At 38.9% G+C, this 18,050-nt stretch overlaps 1 pseudogene; it reads left to right on the top strand.

Moving 5' to 3' along the window:
* The first annotated feature begins 5,852 nt into the window (after positions 1-5,852).
* LOC112850317 (high mobility group protein B1 pseudogene) lies at positions 5,853-6,498 on the top strand (annotated as a pseudogene).
* The last annotated feature ends 11,552 nt before the right edge of the window (positions 6,499-18,050 follow it).

Below are 18,050 nucleotides of genomic sequence, written 5' to 3'. Positions count from 1 at the left end.
TGCAGAGTTACACATACTAATCTACCCCCTACAAACTTTCTGTTGCTATAACCCCAGCCAGTAGCTCACTGGGGATGCTTTAATAATATAAAGAGACATAACCAGATTGAAGAAACCAAATTCTGACCTAGATAACTTGTGGTTCTGGAAAATTACTGGCAAATTAACCCAAAATTATGAGAAACCCTTCTTAAATGAGAGTAGAAAGAAAAGGTATTCTATGAAAAAAGAAAATATTGGGAGGGAAGAACCAGAGACAAAGCCAAAAAAGGAAAGTAGTCTTTTTGTTCAGGAAGCAGGAAGAAGTTCATGCTGTCTGGAATTCATTACAGAAAGTGACAGAGACTGAGGTGGGAATCATAGAGCTGAATGATAGATGAAGAAGTTAGTTGTAAAAAAAATTAGCATTAAAATATTGTAAACCTTCATTCAAGTTAATAATGACATTTATCTACAAATCAGTTACCTTCTTTTATTTTTTTTTAAGTTAATTCATTCTTGAGAGACAAGAGAGACAGAGCATGAGTGGGGGAGGGGCAGAGAGCGAGAGGGAGACACAGAATCTGAAGCAGGCTACAGGCTCTAAACAGTCAGCACAGATCCCAACACGGGGCTTGAGCCACAAACTGTTGAGATCATGACCTGAGATGAAGTTAAAGGCTTAACTGACTGAGCCAACTAGGCGCCCCCAATTAGTTACCTTTTAATGTTTATTCTGTTTTCCTAAAGATACTTTTCCATCAAAATCATTAAATTTATGTTTCCTGAATCACTCTCTCTAATCTAACACACTCCCAAAGGCTGAGTTATCTTCTCAGCACATTAGGCTTATATACCATCTTACTTAATTGTCACTTAATGCAATAAGTTAAGTATATTAATAAGCTGATAATTTGGGGGGCACCTGGGTGGCTCAGTCAGTTAAGCGTCCGACTTTGGCTCAGGTCATGATCTCATGGCTTGTGAGTTCGAGCCCCGCGTCCGGCTCTGTGCTGACAGCTCAGAGCCTAGAGCCTGCTTCGGATTCTGTGTCTCCCTCTCCCTCTGCCTTTCCCCAGCTTGTGCTCTCTGTCTCTCTCTCTCCCTCAATAATAAATAAATAAACTTAAAAATTATTTAAAAAATAAACTGGTAATTTGGGATATGATAAAGGCAAAGGCTTGCCATGATATCTGAGCAATAAAAATCAATATATAATAATCTGTTGTGAATTCTGCTGGAAGACAAATGTTTGCAAAACAATTCTACACCCTTCTAAGAATGTAAAACACAGAGGCTTACACTGAAAATTTCCAACATCTTGTCCATATGGTTGCATCCAATAAGATACAGAGCATTCATTTGATCTCCATCATAGCTATTGCCACAGTCTAGGATTATTTTGCTTTATTTATTTATACACTGTCTCCTTACCTAGAATAATAACTCCCTGAGAGCAGAAATTCTATTTCGTTTGTTCTCCTCATCTTTTTATTTTTTATTTTATTATTTTTTTAATGTTTATTTATTTTTGACAGAGAGAGAAAGAGAGACAGAGCATGAGCAGGGGAGGGGCAGCGAGAGAGGGAGACACAGACTCTGAAACAGGCTCCAGATTCTGAGCTGTCAGCACAGAGCCCAACGCAGGACCCGAACTCACAGACCGCGAGATCATGACCTGAGCTGAAGTCAGAAGCTCAACCGACCGAGCCACCCAGGCACCCCTGTTCTCCCCATTTTATCTCTAGCACCTACCTCAGCACCTCTCTCACAACTGACACTCAATTATTAACTGGGGGTAAGAATAAGTGAATGATGAATAATTATGAACTGAAAAAAAAAAGTCATTTTGGAAGACTTTAATTATATTGTTAGCCAACCTTAGAGATACTGACAAAACTGAGTTGGAGCCATTGGAACCCAGGTTCTTAATTCTTGACAAGTAGAATGGCAAACACAAACAAAAAAATCTGTTTACTACTCAAATATTTTTGTGCCTTCATCAAAATATCATCTCCATCAGCAGTTAGACTTGAGGAAAAGGAGAACAGATGGTAGACTAACCCATTTTATGACTCAGGGTTCTTTGATGGCAATTGACAGGAACCCAGTAGCTAATTTAAGCAAAGGAGAATTAGGTTACCAAAACAAAAGTGAAGCAAAACAAGAAGAAACAAAAAACAACCACAAAGCCAAAAATCTCTACTGGGATTTTCATTAGAATCCACTGAATATATAGGCCAATTTGAGGAAAGCCATCATATCAACTATCTTGAAACTCTTATAAAAATTTATCTCTTCATTAAGGTATCTTCTATATTTCAACAAATTTTTATATTTTTCTTTGTAAAAGTATTACATGTTTTCTGTTAGATTTATTTCTAGATTTCTCTACATAAACATACACATAGATACACACAAGTGTGTCGATATTTAAGTAATATTATTTAAAAATTATATATTCTAGTAGTTATTTGCTATATACATGATAATTAAACAATATACACTGAATTTATATGCTGTATCAGCAAGCCAGAGATGTGCTACAAACCTCCTCAAAACTCAATGGCTGTGTTCTTGTGCCTTTTTTATGAGAACAGAAGGTATTTACAATCTTCCATGTCCATGGTGTGTGATCTCTTTGGTCCATTACCTGTCCAGAGTATGAATCTCAGTAGTTGGTAGGTGAATTTGACTCTTGAGGTAAGTCACAATACTCAGTCCTAAGCCTTGTTCCCAGAGAAATAGCAATGTGGAAGATTGTATTTTCTGGAAAAAAAAAATCTCCCATTCATCATTCTCTTCTACAGTGTGACCTTGCAAATAATTTATCAAGAGGTGGCATTTATTTCCCTTCCCCTTGAATTTGAGTGGACCCATGACCGCATTGATGAATAGACTATAGCAGCAATGGCATTCTATGACTTCTGAGGCTAGACCATAAAAGATGACGTGGCCTCTGCCTTGTTCACTGAGACATTCACATTTAAAGCTCTGAACCATCCTATAAGAAGTCCAACTACTCAAAGGCCTCCATAATGTGAAGAAGTCAACCCCCATGAAAAGACTGAATACAGAAGCTTCACTTAGCATACCCAGCCAAGCTTCTGCCCAACAACCAGCACCAACATCAGGACATGAGTAAAGAAGCCATCTTTGAAAATGGATTCTGTAGCTCTCAGCCATGTAAGTTTTCCCAGCTGAAATCCCAGACATCACAAAGCAAAGAAATATCTAGTATGTCCTTATTGAATTGCCAAACCAAAGAATTTGGGGCATAATAAACAGCTGTTATTTTAAACCACTAAGTTTGGAATGGATCACTACACAGCAATTGTAAATGGAACAGAGGTTTAACCAAATTTTTCTGAGACCTCCAGGGACTGGGGTCTAGAGTCTTATTTCTAAATTCTGCTGCAAAGTGAATCATGTCAGAGCAAGGCCGGAGAATGCTAGTATCTAAATCCCAGCCTACTAGTTCCAGGTTGAGAGCCTACTCATTTGCTCTCAGGATGATGCATATTCAGAATCAGCGTTTGCCCACTTGGGGTGAGTTGTTTCTTGAGTCTATATTTTTCCAATCAAGGCCATAAAACCTTTCCAGCCACTTTGGAGTGAAGGATCAAGGGGCGCCTGGGTGGCTCAGTCGGTTAAGCATTCGACTTTGGCTCAGGTCACGATTTCACAGTTCATGAGTTCGAGCCCCACTTCGGGCTCTGTGCTGACAGTCTGCTTCCAATTCTGTGTCTCCTTCTCTCTCTGCCCCCACTTGTGTGCTCTCTCTCTCTCTCTCTCAAAAATAAACATCAAAAAATTAAAAGAGAGAGAAAGAGAGAGAGAGAGCCTACAGAAAAGACAGCCATGCCCGCTGCATCTCTGAGCAACTGACACAGCCAAACTTCAGACTGAGCCTGGTTCAGTTACTTTTGCTTCACTTTGTGTTTTCTGAAAGTATGCTCTGCTCAGTTGCTTTTGTAATTTTCTTTTTTCACTGGACAACTTGAGGAAAAAAAAACCTATAAAGGGGTTGAGGGAGCAGCCGTTAAAAATATCAATTGTGTCAAATAATTCATTGCTCCCCAAAATACAATTTAGCTGACAGAAACTGAAATGAAGTCAAACTTTGTATGGTCTTCCATGTTCTTACGTGCACTGCTCCTTTTGGGTCCCTAAAGCAACATTTCTCTAAGTCTTCTTTGACTGCAACAGGGAGAAAAACATCCATGAGCCTGTGTTATACTTTCCTCTTTCAAAGTAATTGTTTAGAATATCACCCCAGTAAATTCAGAAGGTATTCTTTAAAGTGTTATTTCTTACTTCCAACATGAGTAACTCACACAACTATAAAAGCCCAGCTCCCCATAAAAGATGACTATGTGCTAACAGACATTATTTGATTGTAAAACTCTGAAGTTGCTGAGTGGGTTGCAGAAGGATGCCAAAAGGATCCTTTGAGGGAAAATGACTTTTCCATCTTTTCCTGAAATTGCTTGTTTTCACTTTGGAAGGAAGATGCAAGTGTCTCAGCTTCACAGTTTGAGGGACTTTACCTTAGAGGCAAGAATTCTAGCTATCAGAATCCCAGGATAGTAGCACTAATCAAAAGGCCTCTCGTTGGGAGACATAAGCATCCCCATGAAAGATAAGAGCACAAGTTCCTTGTGCATTGTGCTGACAATGATATTTGCCTCCTTCTAGAATAAGAGTCCATCTTAGGTTTTTCAGAAGTCTGCTTATTTCTAGAAATAAAATCCACATTACTTCTGTTAATAGGAATGTTCTGACAACTTATAACTTTGCTTTTAATGGCTTTCAAATCTCATAGAGGAATATTCTGAGGTGAGGGATTATTACTGAAAGAATCCTATTACCAGGAAACTGGGACCCTATAGAGATGGTTACTTATGTGGTAGCTAGCCTCCAAGGATATTCTCTAGCAGTCTCTTACCTGCTATTTGCACAAACCAAGCCTGCATGCTCAGACCATTGTCCCGGGAATCTGTGCTGGATTTTCCATCAATTTGACCAATTGAATAATGAGGAAGTAGACTTTTGGTAACCCCTTACTCCTTCAAGGAGCCTTGAGCTGCCATGTAAGAAATCCAAGTTACCCTGCTGGAGAGAAAGATGAGATGCCAGGTGGAGAGAAAGATCACACGCAAAGCACCAGCGTGCAAAATAACTGTTTATCAGCACTGTGTTTCATCAAATTATTGAACTTTCCCTTAACTCCAAATTCTGAGTTTGTAAAAATGAGAATACCAATTTCACACACATGAAAATCAAATGAAATCATTCTCTCTTCTTTAAGTTTATTGAGTACCTACTAGGTGCAAGTCACTGAAGATACAACAGTAAATAAATTATGAACATTGCTTTATAACAGCCTACATTCTAGAAGATGCATATAAATCCCTGAGCTTAGTCTCAGACTATACTTTAAAAAGTTAATAATGATAATATGGTCTCAAGTTATACAGGGCACTGAGGGACTATAATAACTGTACATATAAGACATAATTCTTGGATTCTTAAATATAGAGAACAAACTGAGGGTTGCTGGAGGGTTGTTGTGGGTGGGGGATGGGCTAAACGGGCAAGGAGCATTAAGGAGGACACTCAATGGGATGAGCACTGGGTGTTATATGTAAGGGGATGAATCACTGGATTCTACTCTGAAATCATTACCGTGCTACTTGCTAACTAACTTGGATGGAAATTTTTTAAATATATATAAAATAAAAAAAATACTAATGTATAAAAATATTTGGTCTTGGCAATACATTGAGTTCCACAGAGACAGCCCCAGGGCAAGCAAGAGCCAGATGGGGGCACTGGGCGACTCTGTGCTTCGCTGGGGAAAATAATTAAACATGGGCAGAGGAGATCCTAAGAAGCCGAGAGGCAAAATGTCATGATATGCATTCTTTGTACAAACTTGCTGAGAAGAGAGCAAAAAGAAGCACCCAGAGGCTTCAGTCGGCTTCTCGGAGTTTTCCAAGGAGTGCTCAGAGAGGTGGAAGACCATGTCTGCCAAAAAGACAGGAAAATTTGAAGACATGGCAAAGGTAGACAAGGTCTGTTATGAAAGAGAAATGAAAACTTATATCCCTGCTAAAGGGGAAACAAAAAAGAAGTTCAAGGACCCCAACGCACCCAAGATGCCTCCTTTGGCCCTTTTCTTGTTCTGTTCTGTTCTGAGGATCGCCCAAAAATCAAAGGGGTGCATCCCAGCCTGTCCACTGGTGATGTTGCAAAGAAACTAGGAAGAGACATGTGGTATCACAGCCATGCATATGACACGCAGTCCCATGGAAAGAAGACTGCGGAGCCGAAGGACAGACAGGAAAAGGATGTTGTTCCATACCAAGGAAAGGAAAGCCTGACGTGGCAAAAAAAAAAAAAAAAAAAAAAAAAAAAGTAGTCATCATGGCTGAAAATAGCAAGAAAAAGAAGGAAGAGGAGGAAGATGAAGTGGAGGAGGAAGAGGAGGAAGATGAAGATAAAAATGATGAATAAGTTGCTTCTAGAGCAATTGTTTTTCTTGTCCATAAAACATTTACCCCCTGCACACAACTTGCTCCTTTCAAAGAAAAAAAAAATGAAATGTAAGATTGTGTAAAAAATTAAATAAATAAATAACTCTTGTCTTTAAGGAATTATTAATCTAAAATCTGGGATTATGATGCCTCCCACTTTGGTTTTCTTCTTCTAGTTAAAAATCTAGGACAACACAAAAAATAATAAGAATAGTGACTGCATATTATTATGTTCTAAACCCTACAAATACTGCCCGAGAAATTTAAAAACTGGAAAATGAAGTGTGGGGTAGTCTTTCAACGCTTGATGGAGGTAAGAACAAGACAAGTTTTAGCAGGACTGTGGGTTTTGCAGAGGTAGGGATTATGGGAAGGTGATATTCTTAGATGGGAAACAACTTAAGCAAAGTCATGACTAGAAGAGTGTTGTCAATAGAACTTTCTGCCCAGTGTTATATATGTGCTATATATGTGTGTAATATACTAGCCCCTAGCCACATGTGACTATGGCACAGTTGACATGTGGTCAGTGTGACTGAGGAACTGAATTTTTAATTTATTTCATTTAAATTAATTTTAATTTAAACAACCACTTGTGGCTAGTGGTTACCATATTGTATGGCATATGCTCAAAGGACTTGGGGAAAACCAGCCATGACTTTTTCTGTTACTGTGAGTGATGTCAACCAAGCTCACCTGAGATATTAAGATCATTTGCCTCCCACTGCTTCACCCTAACGATCCACTCCAAAGTATAAAACAGACTGCCAAAAATAAATCTTTCCCTGCAACATAAGTCCCAAGCAACCTCATGAGCTGCCAAAGTTTATTTCTATTCTCACATCTGCACCTTGGGTTTATCTCGACCAATGGTTTCTCCCTTCAAAGGAGTGCTGTTTCCTATAAAATCCTGAGAAGAATGAAAATATTTAAGAGATAACCTAACAGGGGTATCTGGGTGGCTCAGTCAGTTAAATGTCCGAGTTCAGCTCAGGTCATGATCTCCCGGCTCATGGGTTTGAGTCTTGCGATGGGCTCTGTGCTGACAGCTCAGAGCCTGGAGCCTGCTTCAGATTCTGTCTTCCTGCCCCTCTTGAATTTGTGTGCTCTCTCTCTCCCTTTCTCTCTCTCTCTCTCTCTCAAAAATAAACATTAAAAAAGGAAGAAGAAAGAAAAGAGAAAAGAAAAGAGAAGAGAAAAGAAAAAAAAGAAAAGAAAAAAGAAACAAACTAAAAACATCCAGGAATGAAGAAAACAATTGAAAGCTTTTAGTATGTATCAGTTTCCTTGGTTACAGGTAATAAAGAAAAGGGGGAGGAGCAGAAACATTTGAAACACAGATAGTTTCAATAAAAAATCAAACCAGATAAAGGATTTAAAGCTCAGAGTAACATTTAGGCCACTCGCAAAGCAGAGTGAGAAAATGAGGCAATTACCCTGATGGTCCAAAGCAAAAATGAAATCTTTCACCTGGAAACAGCCAGATAATTCCAAGTGAAAGCATTTTTTGGTTATTATTTTCTGTTGAGTTGAGCTAATTGCCAGGGCTTATTTTCTCAACGTATTCTTAAGTATAGCTATAGATAAGAAAAGTGCATGGGGCACCTGGGTGGCTCAGTCGGTTAAGGGTCTGACTCTTGATTTCAGCTCAGGTCACAATCTCACACTTCGTGAAATCAAGTCCTACACTGATCTGCACTATCACTGCAGAGCCTGCTTGGGAGTCTCTCTTCTTCTCTCTCTCTCTGCCCCTTCCCCACTTGTACTCTCTCTTTCTCTGTCAAAATAAATAAAGTTAAAAAAAAAAAAAAAAAAAAACTAAAGAAAAGTGCAGAAGGACCGGTCAGGAACTGGAGTCTGCCTGTGATGAATATGATGGGCCCCCAGAGGCTTTGGATGATGCCTCACGCCCAGCTGTCAATATTAGGTATATGAAGAAGGCAGGAGTCAGGAGCCAAGGAGGGGGCTGTAATTGCAAAAGCAGCGGCAGCAGCACCCATCCACGTTACTGCTTATGTTCACATTAGTAGGCACTGGCAGGCCCATTCTGCATTACTTGTCCTATTTCTCTCCAACAGTCCTAAGAGAAAGTCTCATTAGAATGTGGAAAACATACATCCGGATGCCCTGATGCAGAGAATGTCCTCCAGAGAGAAGTGTATTTGGTAGACTAGTGAGGAGGAGAAATAAACCAGACAACAAAAAAGAAACTCCAGAATCAGTGTGGGTATATTGTCTTGGATTCGAAATTCCTGTCTGCCAACACCCAGCAGATCTGGGACACCAAAGTGGGTGCTATAGTAAATTATACTAGAAAGAACTCTCAAGTGATAGATTAGCCCCAGTGTAGGGCAGGCAGCTGAGACTGGCTTTGCCCTCTAGCAGGTTAAAAGGCTGGTAACAGTGGAGCGAGGCTCTCCATGTGTACATTAACCACAAAAGAATCCCCCTCACTGTTCAGCACATTGTGCTGGAGCAGTCAGATTTCCAGAAATAGACTTGCCCAAATCCCCTTTTTATATTTTCCAGACCTGAAGCTGAACTTTCAAGGGGCATGACTTTGCTTTTATTTTTCACTCTTCTTTTTATAGATGACTGAATTTCCTAGTGTTGCTTTCAGATCAGATGTTATTTTGGGCACAACTCAAAGAAAGCCATCCATATACATTGAGAAGCAGTGGGTGGCAGAAAAGTTCAGCTTCATTCCTGATTAAGCAAAGAGACACATCAGGGGGTGATGGAGAGGGGGAGAAGTGCTAAAGGCTCCAAAGTCATTGGAAGGGACAAGTGTTTCACTATAGAGGATGATGCTGGCTGATGTTCAAAGTCTACCAGGTTTTAAAGAAGGATTTTCAGTTTCTCAAATACCAGATTTATTGTTCACATTTGCTCTTATCACAAACAAATTTAATCATTACTCCTTGAAATTAAATTTTTTAACAAAAGAAGCTGTACAAAGTCACCATGGTTTTGTGGCTAAACCCTGAGTTAACCTTATCTTAATAGCATAGCAACTCTCCAGTCCTAGTTCATAACTTATGCTCAAAATCCCATTCCTCCCTCTTCTTGACTTCCTCCTCCCTGTCCTTCCTCTCATCTGCCAGGAGATATTTGTTTAGGGTTTTTTTTTTAATTTTTATCAAATGTATTTTCTTTCCTTCCAAGATACTCCTTCTCCCCAATTATGTAGTTTTCAACAAAAAAACTACAAATATATATATATATATATATATATATATATATATATATATAAAACACAAAGAACTAATTTCTATAGAAAAATGTTATACTGTATTTGAATATATATATTAATGTACACATAAATAAAACATTGATGCTATAAAAAATAAAACTAGGGGCGCCTGGGTGGCGCAGTCGGTTAAGCGTCCGACTTCAGCCAGGTCACGATCTCACGGTCCGGGAGTTCGAGCCCCGCGTCAGGCTCTGGGCTGATGGCTCGGAGCCTGGAGCCTGTTTCCGATTCTGTGTCTCCCTCTCTCTCTGCCCCTCCCCCGTTCATGCTCTGTCTCTCTCTGTCCCAAAAATAAATAAAAACGTTGAAAAAAAATTTTTTTAAATAAAACTAACAAAAAATAAGGTTCATGTTTGAGAAACACCTTCCCTTCAGGGAGAAAGTTATTTATGCTTTGATTTTCTTCATTAAAAGAAAATGTTACAGAAAATTTCAAAATGGAGAAAACAAGGAAAGGGCTTTACATGAAATCTTCCTTCAACGCCAGCACATGGAGAAACCCAAGAGATTATTTGTTAAGCCCAAGACCTTGTGCAAAACCATTAGCCTTATTGTCTCATTTTATTTTCATAATCACACACTGAGGGGAAGTTGGGGATCAGGCAGATAAATAACTTACCGAAGAACAGATAATAATCAGATCTGATTACAAAATTTACACTCAAAAGCCTTCTGTTTGACCATAAGGAGAAAGAAGCATTTCCTTTTTTCTAATATTTATTTATTTTTGAGAGAGAGAGACAGAGTGCAAGCAGGGGAGAGGCAGAAAGAGAGAGGAAGACACAGAATCTGAAGTAGGCCCCAGGATCTGAGCTGTCAGCACAGAGCCCTACACGGGGCTCGAACCCACGAACCACGAGATCATGGCCTGAGCTGAAGTCGGATGCCCAACCGACTCAGCTACCCAGGCACCCTGAGGAGCAAATTCAATGTTTGAAGATTTTGATATAATGACCTCAGCACAGGTTGGGGGTGGGGGCGTGGATCCTGCTACTTCCAGCAACTTACCCACACTAACACACTACAAGTCATTATTTTCTCTTTGTTGGTTCCAAGGTATATCGAAGAAACAGTATCACTTTAATTTACTCCCCAGGGATGAAATAACAACACATGTTGGCATCTTGAGCCTGCTGCAATGAACTGAATTTTTTTTTCCTTCCTTAGAAGTCTAATGCATCAGGGAACCACCTGGGACAGCACACACACGCACTCTAACATCACTTCTCAGCTGCCATCTTCCCATACAAGCTCCTAAACTGGATTCTAGGCAAAGAAAATGTGTTTGTGCTTGGGGAAAAAATAACAACAGCAACAACAACAAAAGGAACAACCATAGCAGCCTACCCACGCATCCATCTCAAGAAGTCAAAATCAAATGAGGTGAATAACTGAGAATGGGCTTCATATATTCAGACCTAGAGTTAAAAAAAAAAAAAAAAAAAAAAGATTTTCACCTACTTCATTATATGTAATGAAAACACTCAAGGTCTCATTGAAGATGTCTTAAAACAGGTGGGGAAGTAGTTAAACCCAAATATGTACCTGCTTTGTTGTCTTACTCTGTCTTAGATTCCAGAAAAACTTGAGAACTTGAGCTCCACTTTTCTCTTCGACATTCCTTGGTAGCAGAGTGGTAGACTTAGGATTAAAGACCGTTCTCTTGTTCTGAGCCATCCTTAAGAAGATGAAATATGATATCAAAATACTACTATTCGGGGGATGATGACAAGTTTGTGGATGATTTTTATCTTTATCATTTTTAATGGTCTCTAGTTCCTATTTCTAAATGATTGTCTTACTGATATTTTTAAAGATTGTTTCATTCTGAAAGGAGAGTTAAAATCTGCATGTAAGAAAATAAACAAGAAGAAGCTGATATGTTCCTATAACTTCAGGGATATCTAGGAAAAATATTTTAAGGCTTCATTGGGCCCTTATACTTCTCAGGGCTTTGCCTTTGGGAATTCAAATCTTGGGCATTAATAGAATATTGTGGAAACCTCCCTGGAGCAGAAGGCAGCAAGTCCATTCAGTGGTGGGATGACCTTGAGCAAATCAATTAACTTCTCCAGTTCTTGATTTGATTATTAGAAAAAGATACACTGTATACACTCTAAAGACCTCTTTCAGTCCTAACTGTGCTCAAAATTCAATGCAATGCGCCATATTTAGACTGTAATGAATGCTGCTGCTTGAGATAATTAGGTATCTTTTGGGATTGCAAGATGGTAAATGGATGCTTGTTTCTCTCAAAGGATATTATTCCCCCATCTGCTAATTCCCTTGAGCCAAGATAATAATCATTAGTCCTTTCCTGAATTTGTTCTTGTCTCTTTTATTGCACATATAGTTTGAAAATGATGTACACTCTCTTATCCATTACTGGTAACAAGGCGCACAGTATTGTCTGTCCTCTCCCCATTTCTATAGTCAAATGATCATCACCCTTAACCTTCTGGAAAACACCACAGAACCTCAAAAGAACCCAAAAACAGAGTGGTTAGATGTAATGTCATAAATACTATGATAGCATAGTAGAAGACCATTTCTATATGGGCTGGCCAGAAAAGTCCTCTCTGAGGAAGAAGGATTTAAGCTAAGTGTGTTAGATAAAGAATTGGTCATGAGAAAGGCAAGGAAAGAACTCCCCAAGAGGAATGAACAGCATGTACTACGATCCTGAGGTAGGAAAGAAACTATCATATTCTAGGAACTCAGAGAAAGCCAATGTGATCAACAGGAGAGAAAACCAGATGAAATGAACTTGGAGAGTCAGGAAGGCCTGGTTTACACAACACATTGTAGGCCTTGCTGTTTGCTGCTAAATGCAGCAAGAGCCATTGCATAGAAGTATGATGTCATCTGATCTGAGTCTTTGAAAGAAAAAGTACTCTGACTGCTATGTGGGAAAGTGATGTTGGGAGTGTAGGGTAGCAAGAATAAAAATGGGGAAAACTGTGGAAAAGATTCAGAGAATTCTGTGCAATAGCTTCAAGAAGAGTTGGCTGGACCACAATGGTGGTGATGGAGATGGGGAAGGTGGGTGATATTGGGAGATATATTTGAGATCTATCTTGAGATATATTGTGGAAGTAGAAACAACAGAACTTATTAATGGATAAGATGTGATGCCATGGGTGGCTGAAAAAGTGATGACTCAAGTAACAAAGAGATAAAGAAATCTAATGAGACAAGAAAAACTAGGAGAAACCCAACTAGACTACCTTTGTACAGATGATGTTTAAACAATGAATATAGATGGGTTCTCCTAGGGAGAGAAGACAGAGGAGGTTGGAGGACATGAGACCACTAGCAGGGACTGTAACATTTTAGCAAAGAGCAAGATGGAATAAAGAAGTCAAAGGAAGCCAAGAGAGAGTATTGTTCTGAAGCCCGAGGGGGGGAAATATTTCAAGAGGGAAAAATAGTAAACCAGGTCTAATGCTACCCAGAAGTTTGACAAAATGAGCCCTGGAAAGTGACCAGTGCACATGGCAATATGGAAGTCACCGGTGACCTTAACAAAAGAATTTTTTAAGTATTTAATTACGTTTTTAAAGGTATGCTAGAGAAGTCAGCTTTGGTGTATCAAGGAATGAATGGGAGGAGAGAAAGCAAAGACAACACACACATGCAATTCTTTTGTTTTTTAATTTGATTTTTGAATAGAGAATACAGTCATATGACTCAAAATTCACAGTACAACAGAGTACACAGGGGGAAGTCTCCCTCCCACACGTGTCCCTATGCCCCACTGTTCTACCTGAGCCACTCTACTCCGATGTAGGCAATGTGCTTGCCTTTTTTTGTTTCCTTTTTACACATATGGCAGTGTACTATATACACAGTCTGAGCCTTGCTTTTTTCACCTAAAAATGATCCTAGAGATCATTCCGTATCACCATAAAGAGTCTTCTTAATCTTTTTAAAAGCTCTAGTATTCTATTGAAAGGATCCAAACATTTAGGGGGTGCCTGGGTGGTTCAGTCGGTTAAGCATCCAACTCTTGATCTTGGCTCAGGTCAAGATCTCATGATTCCTGAGTTTGAGCCCTATGTCGAGCTCTGCACTGACAGCATGGAGTCTGCTTGGAATTCTCTCTCTCTCTCTTCCTAACCCTACCAGACTTGTGCTTAATTTCTCTCTCTGTTTCTCTCTCTCTCAAAATAAATAAGCTTAAAAAAATTAAACAAAAGATCTAAGTATTTAATTAGTCACTACTTGAGATTTTGCTACTAAAAACAGAGATGCAATAAATACCTTTGTATATATGTAATTTTGTAAATGTGTAGGTTTATCTAATGAATAAACCTGGATGTTGAATTGCTGTCTCATAGAGTGTGATTTGGGAAAATACCACCAAATGATACAGATGCAGAAGACTTTCTTATTTGGGGTTGGAAAAGGTAGCCCAGAATTTTTCCAAACCTCTTAATCAAACTATGATGACAAGTCCCCTCCTTCATTCTTTTCTGCAATTGGAAAATTAGTTGGCACAGGGTACTATCTTTTAAAACATTCCAAATAATTCCACCTTTAAACATATTCCAAATCAGTTGTTAATAGAGAAATTGGTATTTCCTGAATGGGTAAAAGTTTTGTTTTCAGTACTCTGAGCATCATGAGATTAAAGAAGCAAAGTAGAAATTTTTGATAAAGTTACTCCTAAAATTAGACCAATTAAACAAAGCTCCAGGTGACAAATTTATATCCAAATGAGTTTCAGGGCATTTTCTTTTTATGTTCTATTAGTCTGTTTTTGTGAATGTAGAGGCTTTTTGTGCATAATGCTTGACATTGAAGGGGATGAGAAATCTAAAAAAAAAAAAATTAACTTTCTCTTTGTTTTGTTTACTTTTCCATTTTTTTGCAACTAATTTTTTTCCAATTATGATTATGTTACACAGGATCATGACCTCCATCTTGCAAGAAGGTTCTCTCCTTTACTTGCTCTGAAGAAGCAAGTGGACATGAAGAAGCAAGGCCCATGTGGCAAGAATCTAAGGACAGTCTTAGGGAACAGAAGGTAACCTCAGTCAATACCAGCAAGGAACTGGATCCCTCCACCCTAACAACATCAAGGAACTTAATTCTTCCAACAAATACACAAGCTTAGAAGCAGATACTTCCTCACTTGAGTCCCAGGACTGTTTGATGCCTTCATTGCAGACTTGCAGAGGGCTAGCTGAACTAGAAACTGGCAGATAATATATTTGTGCTTTTTAAGCCACTACATTTGTGGTAATATTGTTATTCAGGAAATCAAATTAATACAGCATGATTTTCATAATTGGGAAACACTTAATTCTGCCATATTTCATAAATTAGAATAACTTTTAGTTCCAATTGTGACCCAGGTTTGAAAATTTTTTAGTCTAGTTAACAAAGTCGTGATTTCCCTCTAAATAAGCTTCACTTTTATATTCAAAATATCAGCTGTGGTAATTTTATGACACAAGTCATTTTGCATAAAATATCTTTCCATTTCAAAACATGGAAGGTAAATATAGATCTGAAGTGGATGCTAATAAGAGAAGTATATGCATTGCTCTGACTTTATTGCTTAATTCTGTCTTGTCTATGACTTCCAAACCTGCAGAAATTTTACTCCTCTGATTCAGGACCACAGAGTAGAATAGAAGAGTTGAAAAAAGAAACTAGTGTTTACTCTGTGCCTGCTATATTCCAAAACCTGGACTACATGCTGAACATATACCCTTTCCTTTAATTTTCACAACCACCCTGCAAGGTAGGTGTTAACTTTACCATTTTCCTGATAAAGAAACTGAGGCTCAGAGAACTGACATTACATACTTAAGGTATCACAAGTACTAAATAACTGAGTCAGGTTTCATACCCACATGGTGTTTGTCTCCCAGGCCCATGCTTTTCCCAATCTACCACTTTTAGAGAGTTGAATATTGCGTGTATATAACATACATCTGAATAGTGCTAAATTCTGGGCAAGTAGCCCCAAGCCCTTTCCTTTCACACTAAGGAAAACAGATATATTTTAACTATTCCTGGTGGCACAGGCTGTTGGTATTAATTGAACATTACTGATTGGAGAGAGGAGGACAAGACAATCCTAGATGTGTAGAGAAAATTTTTAACCATCTTTTTCCTTAAATAGTTTATATTCTAATAGTCTTGGATCACTTGGGAAGAGACAAGAGAGGTGGGAGACCCAGGGAACCAAAGTACAGTGGAGCACTGACCAACAACATTGGTACCAACTAGGAGCTTGTTGGAAATGCAGAATTGGGCCCCGCTCACACCTACTGCATCAGACTCTGCATTAGCAAAACTGGCAGGTGGTGCATATTAAAGTTGGAGAAGCACTGTGGTTGAGGGATTAAGAAATTCTTCCTCTCTATGGGACTGAATGTCAAAAAAAGAAAGGAGCTGTTTTCTATTTAAATTTTAAATGGAAAAAAATACATGGATGTTGTTTTTTCAAATTTATTTGAGAGAGAGAGAGAGAGAGAGAGAGAGAGAGAGAGAGAGAGAGAGAGAGAACCAGTGAGGAAGGGGAAAAGAGAGAGGGGGACTGAGGATCTGAAGCAAGCTCTGTGGTGACAGCAGAAAGCCCAACACAAGGCTCAAAGGCACTCACAAACCGTGAGATGGTGACCTGAGCTGAAGTCGGATGCTTAACCAACTGAGCCACCCAGGCGCCCTCCGGATGTTGCTTGTTGGAGAACATTAGGATTTTCACAGACAACTCTTTAAAGTTATCCTGTTATCCTTAGAAATAGAAAGGGTCATGCCTGTAATTTCTCACTGGTTATCTCTAAATGATCTCCTTGTCTGCATATCCACACCACGTTATACCCCAGTACCTATAAGCATATGTGGTTTGTGTTTTATTCTTTAGATGGACAGAAACAACTATATTGTTGAGTAGGCAACTATGCCTACTAAAGTTCCTCTTCGCTCATGGATTACGAAAGTAACCTGACCAAAACATTTTTGGTATCCCTAAGAGATCTAAAAAGATTCTTTTTGAAGAGGCAAGAAATAGAATGCTGTTTACCAGTCACCTAGCAAAAACAGCTGAGTTTTTCCACCTTGCAGTGAATGCACTTAGAACAACTGCCAAGTTAACTACAATTAACGTTCAAATGTTATTCTTTAATCTAAGTTGATATGAAAAACACAGCTAAACTCTGTTAGATTTGAAATGGTCCTGATAGAGTACCTTCTTCATTATATTTTAACCATTATATTTTAATTATATTTTAACCATTATATTTTAACTATTAATTACACAATTCAAAACGGACCCTTGATAGCTTGATTAAAGGGTTTCTTGCTTTATGTTTTGACACTCCTTCCCATGGTGTTTCCAGTTTTATTATCAGGGGAACTCTTTCTTTAATCACTGTTTGCTAGGAAGGCCATTCTGGGTTAAAACTTGAATTTCCAAGGATTTATTTCAAACCACTTTAAGAGATTTGGTATTTGAAAGGATTTATGTGCCAAAGGGTCACAGTAAGAACAAAGTAAAAATTCTTGAATCCCAAAGAAATCAAATGTCTTCTGGTTTCCCTTCTCTTTACATTATTTAAACCCCTTCACTGTAAAAGCTCCAATGTACACATTATCGCTAATAATCAAAATATAGTTTAAGCCTCATAACTGTCTTCCTGATTTTTTAGGAAGTTTCATATTATTGAGTACAAGTAACATGAAGGTGAAATATTTATTATTTGTGTGTTTTTCTCTGTATTCTGATTCAAACCACTACCACCACAAATGAAATACTTTTCCCTTTTTTTAAAGTTTATTTTTTTTTAAATTTTTTTTTTTTCAACGTTTGTATTTATTTTGGGGACAGAGAGAGACAGAGCATGAACGGGGGAGGGGCAGAGAGAGAGGGAGACACAGAATCGGAAGCAGGCTCCAGGCTCTGAGCCATCAGCCCAGAGCCCGACGCGGGGCTCGAACTCACGGACCGCGAGATCGTGACCTGGCTGAAGTCGGACGCTTAACCGACTGCGCCACCCAGGCGCCCCTTAAAAGTTTTTAAACTAACAAATTTTAATGTATTTTATGTGGAAAGCAAATTTTTAAAAAATTTACTTTAAAGTCTACTTTAAAAAAGCTACTTTTGGGGCGCCTGGGTGGCGCAGTCGGTTAAGCGTCCGACTTCAGCCAGGTCACGATCTCGCGGTCCGTGAGTTCGAGCCCCGCGTCGGGCTCTGGGCTGATGGCTCAGAGCCTGGAGCCTGCTTCCGATTCTGTGTCTCCCTCTCTCTCTGCCCCTCCCCCGT

The sequence above is a fragment of the Puma concolor genome, chromosome C2 (assembly GCF_028749965.1).
Source record: "Puma concolor isolate L17-30 chromosome C2, mPumCon1.1.hap2, whole genome shotgun sequence".
Lineage (NCBI taxonomy): Eukaryota > Metazoa > Chordata > Mammalia > Carnivora > Felidae > Puma > Puma concolor.
This window is presented reverse-complemented; position numbering and strand designations above follow the sequence as displayed.